Below are 12,995 nucleotides of genomic sequence, written 5' to 3' on the forward strand. Positions count from 1 at the left end.
GACTGCACTTTTCTGCATTCTGCATTTTGGCTTTACTAAAGACAGCGCTGAACAAAAGGAGGTCAAATGTGAACACTGTGGAAAAATAAAGGTAATACCAGCAATCTGATTCAGCACTTGGAGCACAATCATATTACTGAAAAAATATTCCAGCTTTAGTAGTTGAGCACATTTACAGCACAAACTTTGTCAGTGAACTATGAGAGAAAGAACCAAAATAGCAGTGTTAATAATAATCATTAATTTATTGTAATTAATTAGGGTAAAATATATTTTCCATATATTTTCCCAAACTGTGAACTATAAATGTTTGTACAATTTCTTCTACACTGTGAGGCACAATATCAGGAGAGAATCTGTTTGTCAAATACAGTACAAAAAGATATTAGATAAAATATTAATATTACTCTCAGATTTTTGGGTCTCATTATTTTATTTGACTTCAATGAAACTATCTGAAAAGCTTCATTTTCTGTTGCTACACAACAAGAAGGTGCAGAGTTCAGCATCTACATTTTTCACTTTTAGTTTGTGGATGTATTACTGGTATTATTTATCCATAAAATCTTAACAATCTCTGTAAAATTAAAGCCAGCTTTTGAATGGTGTTTCTTTCCAAAGTAAAGGCTTTAAAAGCAAGGACACAGCTATAGTGTGAGCTTGTTAAAGGGGTCCCTGATGGTGCTGTGTTGTGCAGTCTTCATTTTTACAACTAATTTCACACAGCCTGCATTATTATTTCTTCTTCTTCTTCTTCTTCTTCTTCTTCTTCTTCTTCTTCTTCTTCTTCTTTTCTAGACTTTTTCAACAATCTCTCTGGTTGAATTGGAAAGATGTCAGGATCTGGTGTTATGCCTGTTAGCAATGCATGGTGTTCTTCTTTATCAGCTCACACATTAATGTACACTGACTTTGTTTCAGGGAGTGAAGTGGAATCCAACTTTTGTGTATGAAAATTAAAATCTGAAAGGTGAAAGGCATTTGTATCTTTGCAGCGATGCAGTGCAGGTCACTCCATCATCTTCTTGTCACCTTGTGAAACTGCAGTACACCTATTTCCCAAGTTAGCAGAAAACTATTTATTTCCACTTTCCCACCTGTTTTTAATTCACTTTCAAGTGACTTTCAGTCAATGTGGTTGAAAATGTCAAAAGAAATTGCATTTCACACAATAACGATGGAGCTGTCTGTCAGTGACTAGCTATGTAAATTCAAAAGTTTTGTAATGTGAACATGAACTCAGTGACATGAAAGAATTTAGAAGGTGAAAAGAATGTTTTTAAATTAAAATGATATCTACAGAGGGTTTTTGTAACTGTAGGAACTTTGTGTGTACATACTGTATGTACACCACAGTGTACTGTACTGTAACAAAAGCAAATATTCAAATAAAATATAATTAATTATAAATATATAAAATAATGTGTTAATTTGTTAGCAGGATTACTTGGAGTTATAGATGGATATGCATGAGAATTTTCACCAAAGTTTGGAGTGAATCCAAATCTGGATGCATGAGTTTTTTTGGGAGTTTGCATTTCCCGGAGTTTGCATGCTCTCCCCATGCGTGGGTTCTCTCCGGGCACTCTGGTTTCTTCCCACAGTCCAAAGAGATGTGCTTAGTGGGATTAGGTTAACTGGTGATTCTATATTGCCCATAGGTGTGAGTGTGATTGTTAATAATTGTCTGTCTCTCTGTGTTAGCCCTGCGACAGATTGGAGACCCTGACAGCTGGGATAGGCCTCAGCACCCCTGCAACCCTGAAGAGGATAAGTGGAAGAAAATGGCTGGATGGATGGATGGATGGCTGGATGGATGGATGAGCTAATTACCATCCATTACCATAAATGCATATAAAATTGAACTAAAAATTTCTTGATAATCTCAGAAAAAACATATACCCAAATATACTTTTGGCAGTTTTTGGCAAGTTCACCTGCAGTTATCAGCTTTGCGAGGCTTTGTAGGATGCTTTTGACTTTCCTGTTAAATGTGCAATTTTGCCACCATATAATGTAATTTGGCAAAGGCTGCTATATCTCTTATGTTAAATTTGCTAGAAATTTATGAACTATTTGAGGTTATGACACCCCCCCCCCCCCCAAAAAAAAAAAAAAAAAAAAACTATGCTGATGGTTGTAGTGAGAATGCATCTCAAGCCATTTGATAACAACCACAAGTTCCTTATTTGGTTTATTTTAAATGGGTGGGAGAACCACACTCCCTTGCCTGCAGCTAGAGCTCAGTGTAAGCTTCAATACTAAGAAGCCTGGCTTCTTGGAGAATGTGAATATGTTTATCTGCAGAGCTGAATACAGCTACTTGCTTGATAGCTCCCCTTAAAAACCAGGAGAAGAGGACAGATTATTTCAGTCTCTCATGCTTGCTATACAAGCTCAGGCACCTGTTGCTGCACCAAAATCATCCAGTGAGCAGGAAAAAAAATAGAGGGAATAGAATTGTGAAATCATCTGAAGGAAAACATCAGAGGTACAAAGGTCCTTTCCTTACAAATATTTTTAGATTCATGATCCTTACCGCAAAATGTTGTGTATACACACACACACACACACACACACACACACGGGCATTTTAATGATTGCTTTTAGCTGTTCTTTTTGTCTGGGTGGAACGATTGTACAGCATACATCTTTAATCATTTTAAAAGAATTGGGTGCATTTATTTAGGATTGTCTGTAATCCACACAAGGTCAAAAGTATACATACAGGCTCAAATATATACATACATCCTTTGGTTTAATGCCCCATAGAAAGTCACACGTTTGCAATCATGCTGATGATAGCCATCAGCAAGCTTCTCACATAATTCTGCCTGGATATTTGATGGCTCCTTTTGGCATAAATGGTTGCATTTGTTTAAACTGGTTGGTTTCCTGCCAGGGATCTGGCAAATTTTCAATAGAGTTGAGGTCGGAGCTTTGGGAAAGCCATTCCTGACTTTATCCATTCTAAAACCAATTTTGATTTGTGTACGGGATCATTGTCTGGTTTGAACATCCATCCATCCATCCTCTTCTGCTTATTCTTTTCAACTGTCCAGCTCTTCTCTCAGCCCTTGTTATTTCTTGTGTTCCTTTTTCCTGATGCTGTTATCACCTGGTATTGCTACATCTATCACTACAGCCTTCTTCCTCTGCTTGTCCACCAGTTGGTTAGCCATCACCACTTTGGCCATGTGTTCTGGAGGGAGGATCTTAGCTCAGTCATTCTCAACAATACTTGGGGGCGTATCCCATTTTGACCTCGGGACTTCCAGGCTATACTCAGCACCGATTATGGCATTCCACGTATGCCCTGCCTGCTAGCATCTTGCACCCTGCTGTCAGAGATGCTCCATGTGCTATGTTGAGGCAGCAAGAAACAAAAGAATATTTAGAGTAACCAGCAAGTGACTAGTGTTACACTTTGAGCCCTGTCCAGATGCTGCAAGTACTGGCCAAAATAAGCAAAGACTAAATGGAACTGATACTTAGAACACTAATTCCAGTCTAGAGCAGCTTTAAAATAGTTGTTTGCAGGCAGAAGCAAATAAGTCTGCAAGAGTAACATGAGGAAGATTCAGTAAATCCACACAGTGAAAGGCTCTTTGCAAATTCTCAGAACAAAAGCTTTCTAGTTTTTTGCATCAGAGTACAGCTATACATAAAAGTATGTACACACTCAAAAAGAATCATCCCTTCACATAGATACTGTAAAGGCAAAAAGAAAATGATCAATAAGTAAAGTTAATATCCACTGAGACAAAATGTAATGTCTTCACTAAATATGTCACTCTTTAGTTTACACATTAATATGATTTCTGTCCTATGGGGAGCTGCTGTATCTCCCACTGGCCCCCATATGCACCATTGGCCTCTGTCCATCTCAAACGCCTAACACATCAAAGAAAAAAAAAAAAAAGGATGGCCCTGTAGCTTAACATCTACAATAGTGGTGTCAAACACATTTTCAACACAACTGGACCTCAACGACCAAATAATTTTTTTTTTTTCTTTTGGTGTACATGTACCTTCTTAAAGTGTTCACATCCTCCATTTACAAAGCAGATGGTGAGCAGTGAGATGTCTTATTAAAAATAAGTGCAAGTAAGTGTCTCATTAAATGTGCATCATACAGTAGTTTTGTTCCTTTCTATGTCCAGTGTGATCTCTAAAACTGACCACTTTCATGAACAATGAAATGAACTTCATTTGCCATGCTGGCAACAACATACCAGCAGTTTTATTGGAAAATTGGAATTATCAATGACTTCTCTGCATCCTGTTGGCTGAATTACAAACTCTGGAAACTTTTAGGTCACAAATACAGATGCTTTCCATCTTCTCTCCTTTAGCTCCATTAGCTATTGCAGCCTATAACTCCCCAAAAGGAAAGGTCAAACACCCACATGGAGCACACCGATCACCACACATACAGTTTAGCACAGTTTAAGTTAGTGCAAGGAAACAGCTGTGCATATGCACACACACAACACACACATACACGCATAACTACAAATGCCTTTGAGTGGCTTCTGGTGAAAACTGTATTGTTAATAACGCAGCGATACAAGACTGAGATTAACTATAAACAGCGATTTGACAGATCATAGGAAATATGTATCACAGTGGCCAGGGCGCAGCTACTGTATATGTCTTCATTAATGTTGAAGCCATAAGGTTGCACCAGATGGTGAATATGAGATACATGGAGATTCATTCTCAAACAAACTTTGCTTAGTGGCTTCACTAAAGTGTGTGCAAAGTGGCTTGTAGTGTTAAAAAGTGCTTTGAATGGGCAATAAGACCAGAAAAGCATCATATAAATGCTGTTTGTCTGGCATGGAAGATGAAATTTAAATTATAATTAGGTCTTGGTGTCTGGTAGTTCTACAGTTAAAAAAAGTTACATATACAGTCATCAGCACAGTCATATATAAACTGGACTTAGCATTTCTGAATAGCCCCTCCCTGCCACGGTGCAATCTCATAACCATCTGTTGTTCTCTAAGTGATCATCTGTGTGTGTTTCCATCTATGAAAGCTTTCACACTCACCTGCCCACTTGTTTTCTTCCACAACAGAATCTGTGACTGAAGTGTGAGCGTTTGCCCTTGCTCTCTGCCACTGACCCGTGTGATACTTGTGTTGCCCAGGTCAGAAGCCTCTCTGCGTGAAAATGATGACAGGAGGGCGGTTCACCAATGCCATAAAGTTGACCATGCATATAGCATGTCAATTAGAGATGCTCTACTTCTTCAGAGGGAAGCAGAGAGGAAGTCACTGAAGGGAGGAAAGAGTAAACTTTTGTTGTGACACTGTGCCAGAAGCTATTAAAACATTTAGTGACTTTTCTGGGCAGTGTGATTGTACGTATACACACACAGACACACACAGACACACACACACACACGGTTAATGGCTATTACAATATGCATTATGCCATCATGGGCTTTTGAATAATTTCTATAAGTACATATTCCTGATAAACAATCGTGCCAATCAAAGAACAAATCTCACTGAACCATATTAATATTAAAAAGACAAGCTTTAAAGGAGATATAAAATAGAGAAGAACAGTTCATTTTATTTCTCCCTCTCAGCTATGCTGTTTGGTTTATTTACATATTTTCCCTGCTTGGTTATCCAATCAACAGCCTCTAAAAGGAATCACAGCTTTAATGTACTAGTATAATTTACCACACAACATTTTTGCCTGAGAATAAATACAGCTGTCATTCAGGAGAATGCCAAGTGTCCACACATGGAAAAGGAAAAGCTCTTAAAACTAGGTTTTAACAAAGACGCTCACCTGAAGACATAAACACCATGTTGCAAAGGATCTATCATAAAGCCCTTATTGTTAAGTGGGTTGTAGTTGTACAGGCTTTTACTCAGAGCATAGATAATAAGGAGTAGAAAAATATTTGCAAATCACAATGGAAAACCACCCTTTCACACCCTTGGAGGGTGTGCAAAAATGTCATAAGGTTTTTCATTGCTTCTGCTCGGAAAAACATCAAATTGTTGGAGGTTATGAGGATCATCTGTAGCCAGTCCTTGCTATTTTGTTTGGGAATGCTCACAGCTCAGGTCATTCCAGAGTGACAGGACTACAATTCCATCTGATGATTTGACACTGTATATGGGGGCCACAGCACAGAGCTTTCAAACTGAAGGAGAATTAATGAGAGTCCTACTTGTTGGAGGCAAAAAGTCTCTGGCGAGGAAGTCACTACAGTCCTACAACCTGATTTACAACAGTTTGCTGATTGCTTAGAAATCCTTTATGGCATTTATGTAAGAGAGACTTTCCTTTATAATCTAGGCTAATCCATCTTTTCATTACCAAAATGATCATTTCTGCTTGATGGAGGACTGGTTCTCTTCAGTAGATGATGCACTTTTAATGAAAAAGAAACTGGTCTTTGCATTAATGGGCTTGTACTGTACACTGTATGGCTGAATATATACTTTCAATTTTAATTTAAAACATTTAACAAAAACATTACTTTAATTGGTTAGGAGTTGGAGATATTTTGTACAGAATCCGTCCACTCTCATACTCAAAAGTAATTGACCTATTATCTGCAAAGCATTTTATACTCTGGCATGGTCCATTACCTTGTTACTTCATGAGTGAAAGAGATAAAAGATCTGGAGTTTATGACAATTTGTGAATTTGCATTTGTGTATTTGGTTCTTGTTTGTGGCTCTTCATGCATTAGGCTAAACAGAAAGAGAATGAAATGGCATTCATTTGGCATTTTGTAGTCTTAATGACCACTCAAAGCATTTTACATTACAAGCCACATTTATCTATTCAGACAGCACTTCATTCCATGCTCTTAAGCAACATTGGGTTGACTCCACACCTAAACTGCTGATTTAGAATCAGCAGTTAGCTAAAAGAAAAATATGAATATGCAAACTGACCACTGAAAGCCTCATCTGACTGGGAGACTGCTGGGAGGTGATCGTGACAACCACTGCACAACTAAGCAAAAAAAGGTGAGTAACACCAGAAGGCTCAAAAGACCATAGAAGATAATTAGACAGGATGATCACAGAATTCTCTATAACAGGAAGGCCAGATTAGAATTTGCTGGAACAAATCAAACAAAGCTGCATAGTTCTGGAAAAAAAAAAAAAGTCTTTGCACAGATTAAACCAAGAGGAACCTATACCAGAATGATGGAAAAGGACAAGTTTGAAAGGGCATGTATGAGCTACTGGTGAAATAGCAGGGTTAGTTTGATCTTCAAGTACAGATGAATGGCCCAGAACATAAATATGAAGGCAACCCAAGAGTTTCTTCAAAGAAATAGCTCAATCAGTCACCTGATCTCAGACTGCTGATTACTTCCTGAAGAAAAAACTAAAGACAGAAAAGCCCGCAAACAAGCATCAAAATAAAACTCAGCATTTCATGATCTTCAAGGGTTTCAGACTTAAGGGAGTTACTGTCCGCAAAGGATTATTATCTAAGTATTAAAGGTAATCCTCATATTTATAAATATGTTAGTTTGTCTAACCCCTTCTAAGCCAGTGAAAATAGAGACAGTATATAAAAACAAACAATTAATGCCTTTTTCTTTAATGCAATCCTGGAATAAAAGGGTTTTAACCCCTCAGCCCCTCACTTCAATCACAATTAAGTGAAATCTTCATTGCACCATTTAAAATCCCCAGTTGTGGTGTGCAAAAATAATATAAAAATTGACTGTAAATTCCAATTTGCACTATGTCAAACACATTGAAGTGCAGCATTTGTCTGGTTTACTGACTTCTATATTTACAGTTTGTTGGCATCTCGTCAATTTTATAGCCAGAATTTCAAAACACGGGCAACAGGCCATGACTCAGATTAGATGAGAGAATTATCTTTGGAGACCCGCACTGCTGGCATTTGACATGCATCAAAACAACCACGCCTTGTTTTCTGTAAAGACCCACATAGTGACAGCATCTTGATGCTGCGCTGTCCTTCTTCCTTGTGTTCATGTGTCAACTCTGCAGAAAAAAAAAGTTTGTTTTTTTCTGTTTTCAGCTATTGTATCACGACACTTGTACAAGTCATGTTGTGTGGCACCACTATGTACTCTGAGAGAAAAAAAAGGATTGAGATTACAGGTAAGCATTTTTAAAAATGGATTGTACCAACAGCCTCTGGGATATCTTTCAGTTCTTCTTTCAGTTGTCAGACGAGGGCACTTTTAAAAGCTCATTTGCAGCATCGTGACATACCATTGCACACACCTTCCCTCCATCCCTTTTTCTCTTTCACACAATCCAACGGAGCACTTTGCTGCATGTGTTTCAGATCCAACACTCTCTTGAAGTTTCTCTAAGAAGGGATGTTTGGTTTGTTAGCATTAGCCAACTTCTCCAGACAGATGGTACACTCAGGTTGAATACTGTTGACATTCTTATTTCAGCTAAAGCTACTGACACTGTCCCTTTTCTTTCAGTGGTGGCCCATCTGCACTGTAGGTTATTTGTGGCTTTATCCACACAAACAGTTATTCATTTTCTTCCTTGATATCCTCTTCAGTGTCACTCAGGGTCTTTGATCTGTCAAACACTCAGATGAGTAAATGGAGTAGGGTTCTCTTTGACAGAAGTTTGTAAAGTGATGTCTTTGTTTAGGGAAAATTTGTGTGTGCAGGATATTGCTACAGTAAACGAACAATTCATAACTGCTAATTCTTCTTCCCAATTTTCCATTCGTAACTTTGTGATACCCATGTTAGTTTTACAACAACTGGAATTACCTCACTGGTGTTGTGGCACACAGTGAGATAAATGTAGCAGCAACAGTAATCACACTGTTTGTGGCACTAAAGCCATGAATGAGGAGCCCAATAAAAATCAAAATTCATCAGGCCAAAGTGGACTAGATTGAGTCTTTTGCCCATTGCAGTCTCAGCTTTCTGTTCCTGGCGGAAAGGCTGTGAACATGGTGGACTTCTGTAGTGCTTTTCTGCTTAGCATAAATGCAAAGCATGATTAACAGAGTTACAGCAACCTCTCTTTCAGTTGCAACCAAAGCTCAACTTTGGTCATTACATGGACATGTATTTTGGCCCACTCTTCTTTATAACATTGCTTCAGTTCATTGAGGGCATGCATTTATGCACAGCTCTCTTGAGGTTCGACTACAGCATCTCAATTGCATTGAAGTCCGGACTTTGACTGGGCCATTGCAGCACCTTGATCCTTTTATTTTTTAGCCATTCTGTTCTAGATTTGTTGGCGTACTTGGGATCATTGTCTTGTTGCAAGACAGGCTGAAAACCATCTGTTGGATAGATGGTCTCACATTTGACTCTGGAGTACTTTAGTATACAAACATGTTAATGGCCAACTCACTGACTGCACAGTGTACAGACCCAGTGGCTGCAAAACAAGCCCAACTCATCACCTCTCCACCACTGTGCTTGACAGTTGACATGAGATCTTTTTTGGTCTTGTCTGTCAAATGGACATTGTTCCAGAAGTCTTGTGGTTTGTTCACATGCAACTTTGCAAACCTAAGTTTTGCTGCCATGTTCTTTTTGAGAAAAGAAGCTTTCTCTTGACAGCCTTTCCAAATGAGCCATAATTGTTCACTCTCTTTCAGATTGTACTGTCATGAACTTTAACATTTAACATGCTAACTGAGGCCTGTAGAGTCTGGATGCTTTGCACGGTCTGACCTAGGGGTGAAACTGCTGACATTGCGTTAACTCACACCTGAATGCTCAGCAAACTGCTAAAACTTCTGCTTCTACTTTGAAGAGTTACACTTGCTGGCAATCAGCTAATTAAGTGAATTTAATTAGCAGCAACTGGCTGCTACTTACCCTCTTAATTCCTGTGAAAGGAATAAGGGTGTACTTTGTTTTTCATGACTGTACTATTGTTGTCACTTTTTTTCTTAAGATATAGCCAACAAAATAAACAATGTTTTAGGTTGTAAGCCTATTCTACATTTCCCATTTAAGATCACAAATGTTGGATCATATGTGTGCAATAAATGACTGATTATTTCCCAAGACAAAGGTGAACAAGTTACAACAACATTTCTTTGCATCATGTTGTGGAGTTGACATCTCCTACAGAGGCTGAAACGGCACACACTGTTTGCCTACAAAGTAATTATCCATCTTTAAACTGTGAATTTCCTGTATCCCTTTTTCTGTCTCTGCTGTCAGTTGTACTAAGGTTTGGTGTGTGTGTGTGTGTGTGTGTGTGTGTGTGTGTGTGTGTGTTTGTGTGCCCTGCTGTGAGAAAACTAGGATTCAACAAGGGATTCCAAAGTCCATTCAACGGTTTCCTGTTGAGATAGAAATTACCATCCTTATATTCACACATACACACACTTACAGACATGGCTTCTTTGTGTGTGTGTGTGTGTGTGTGTGTGTGTGTGTGTGTGTGTGTGTGTGCGCACCTTGAAACTAGAAAGTACTTCAAGAGTAACTGTGTTGACTGGTAATTAAAACTCAGTAAATGTATCAACAACATGACTTTGCTTTTGTTTCCACTCTGTTTCAATTTAAACATGCTCTGCATTGGAGGCATATGGCAAAGGACACGGCAGAGTCGGAAAGCTAAATTGTTGATACCCTTACGTTAAAGAAATAAAAATCCACAAGTAATAATAAATAAAAATTTACTGAAAATTAACTCATGAAAATCAGACATCACTTTTGAATTGTGGTTCAACAGAATTATTATAAATGATTTGTGTAACTCTCAATGAGACTTCTGCACCTGTCGACAGGTATTTTGGCCCACTCCTCGTCAGCAAACAGCTCCAGCTGTCTCAGGTTTGAAGGGTGCCTTCTCCAGACCGCAGGTTTCAGCTCTTTCCACAGATGCTCAATAGGATTTAGATCAGGGCTCACAGATGGCCACTTCAGAATACGTCAGACCATTGTGGTCACTGAAATAATTTCTTTACCAGAAGCTGGTTAACATCTGAGCTTTGGAGTGGGACCAAATCCTGTGTATAGATGACCACTTGCTCCCACTGCTATTGTTGCAATCCCATCTTATGCTGATGACAGTAAGCCTGTGCCGCAGAGACGAGGAGTTGGAGAAGTGTGATCAATGTCCTGCCACACAAAACTTAGGCCTTTAAAAAGTGTCCGGTATTAAGAGATTTCCCTGACTGAGCTGCACAGCCCCTGTCAGCCACACAGGTTTTAATAAAACCAGTATTAGAAGTTTAGTAGAAACTACTGCAATGATTATTCTACTTGAAAATCCAAGTGAGATTAGAAATGATCTTTTATCTTTCTGAACTGTTGCAAAAAAATTTATTTGTTAAGAATCTTGGTTATGAATGTTCTACCGACAGAAATAAAACCTTGAAACATCACTGCTTTGTATCTCCCACTAGTACTAGAAGTGTACTTTCTTAGAACCTATTGCAATGATTAACTTCCTTGGAAATCCTGTCATCTAAGAACAAAAATATCAGTGTCTTCAAGTAACAATTCAATTCAATTATATTTTATTTCTATAGCGTCAAATCACAACAGTCGCCTCAGAGCATTTTATATTGAAAAGATGCTACAATAATACAGAGAAAACAGCTGTTTGTTTTGAAATGCACTTGTGACTTCAAACAGACTTTCACTGCATAAATTAGCGTGAGAGATTATAACAATCAAAACATAAAACTCTAAAATTATAAACCATCGGTTCATCCATTCTCATTCCTTTTTTACTTCAATAAAGGTGCTATTTGTGAATAATATCAGAGCGTTCATTTCAGTTCCTGACAGTCAGAAGTTTGAGTCCTTTATTTCAGTTATAAATGATTTCCATTTTATATCTAATAAAGAGAAAAGTGGAATAAAGTTCATCTAATGCAAATGGACAGCCACTTTGTTTTCACTGTCAGTTTTATCCACAGGGGTGTTTACTGCCTCAGTGTGTCATTCTCCCACTGCATGATTCTTCCCTACTGCTCATCCTTTACCCTCTACATCTTCTGCAGAATGGCAGACGAAGGATCTTTGTAGAATTTCTCACTCTCTACCCTCAAAGAAGCCAATGTCAGACAAAAAGCAAGTGGCCTAGTAGTAATTCTGTCACACAGGCCATAGCTGGCTCATCTGCCCATGTCTCAGACAGATAAGGCCTTCGAAGGGCTTTCTGTCTCTGTGAAAGTTCCTGAGGTCACGGCTGCAGAGAATTTGGTTTTAGTCCTTTAGAGAAGAGCTGTAAACAAAAGAAAACTTAGGGTTACGAAATGTTGTTTGGTGCCTCTTGGGGGTTCAAGAACTTTGTCCATCTCCGCTTCCATTGCTTCCTGTAACGCTCCTCTGTCTTGATCCCCCTCCAACTCCCTGTCAAATGCTCGTATCTCTTTTGCTTTGTCACTCCTCTTTGCACCCAGTTTCCCATAAAAATATTTGTTTTCCTCAAAATCTTGTATATGTGTGTGCATTTTGATATTTTTTGCACAGCAAATAAGGATAGTGACTTAAACCTGCAGCTCATAAGGGAATAGAGGAGCAAAGCACAATTGGCTGGGGCTTAACTTACTTTACATAATTGTTGCCTATAAACACATTCTCCACGTTGGGGGTTTAAGCACCTAATACGGTTAACGGAGAAAAAGGAATGAAGCTGTCGCAAGCTATCCTCACGATTTAGATGGTGAGGCAGAGAAAGAGGCACAGATGTGTGTGTGCGTGTGTGTGTGTGTGTGGGGGGGGGTATACAGGGAGTCAGAATGGGGGGCCAAGAAAAGCAAGAGAGTCAGCAAACCAGAAACCAGGTAAAAGTGAACTTATAACCAGCATGTTTTGGCTGTTGATGCTTTATTAAGCTAAACTGTACACAGCACTCACAGGATTGATCGGAGTATCCAGAACAAATGGCCTGCTCCTTACTACAGCGTGTACTTCCTAATCCTATTCTTTGCATACTCATGCATGTCACAAATACTTTCTAGCATGCACACGAAGGCGCAAAAAAGCATAAGCTGCAATTCT

Source organism: Archocentrus centrarchus, chromosome 10 (genome assembly GCF_007364275.1).
Source record: "Archocentrus centrarchus isolate MPI-CPG fArcCen1 chromosome 10, fArcCen1, whole genome shotgun sequence".
Taxonomy (NCBI): domain Eukaryota; kingdom Metazoa; phylum Chordata; class Actinopteri; order Cichliformes; family Cichlidae; genus Archocentrus; species Archocentrus centrarchus.